Source organism: Sinocyclocheilus anshuiensis, unplaced genomic scaffold (assembly GCF_001515605.1).
Source record: "Sinocyclocheilus anshuiensis isolate Anshui unplaced genomic scaffold, SAMN03320099.WGS_v1.1 scaffold1008, whole genome shotgun sequence".
Lineage (NCBI taxonomy): Eukaryota > Metazoa > Chordata > Actinopteri > Cypriniformes > Cyprinidae > Sinocyclocheilus > Sinocyclocheilus anshuiensis.
The window spans coordinates 564,112-564,798 of record NW_015548267.1 but is presented as its reverse complement, the minus strand read 5'-3'; the positions used below and the strand labels follow the sequence as shown (position 1 = coordinate 564,798).

The following is a 687-nucleotide window of genomic DNA, read 5'->3' as shown; positions in this document are numbered from 1 at the left end:
GTGTGTTAAAAAGAGACATATTTACATTTAGAGGGGCTAGTCAGTGATTTTATTTCCGTCCGAATCCCGAATATCCAGAAATAGTTTTTCTCCCACCACATAAAAATTCCCAGCTGAATTACCTGCTGTTGACAAACACCAAGGTCATGTGGTAATTTAATTGTCCTCCGAGTTTATAAAAAGAGATCAGTTCAAAAGCAAAGTACGGTAACTGTTGTGCATCACTGTAATGTGTGTGCATTTTAAAAATAGACTTTTATTTCTGAAATGCTGAAACTGTTTCCAAGAATAATGTTACATCACCGCTCCACTACAGCGAGTGGGAGCAGAGAGACAACAACATGTTTGTTTGTGGCACCAACAGGTATGCAATGCATTTAATTAAAATTATTTATTATTTACTTTTAGATAAATTACTGCTTACACTGTTAGTTTTACTAGTTGACCAAGTAGCAGTGTTATTTTACTATCATTGCTTCTATCAATAGTTTTTGTTAATATTTTGAATTAGGTGTTATCTTTTATATTTTCTGTTTTCTTTTTAGTTTTAGTTTTAAGTTTTAACAATTTTGTTTTTTATTAACTATTTCAAATTAAACTAAATGAAAATGAGAAATTATTCCTTGGCAACTAGTTGAACGTTTTATTTTTTTATTTCAGTTAATGTTTATTTCCAATAAATTATAT

The 687-nt window shown here is 29.8% G+C and overlaps 1 protein-coding gene across 2 annotated transcripts in view; it reads left to right on the top strand.

The window, feature by feature from the left end:
- The window catches only part of LOC107655672 (F-box/WD repeat-containing protein 11-like), a 44,019-nt gene that overhangs the window by 14,205 nt on the left and 29,127 nt on the right, over positions 1-687 (top strand). The window lies entirely within an intron of this gene.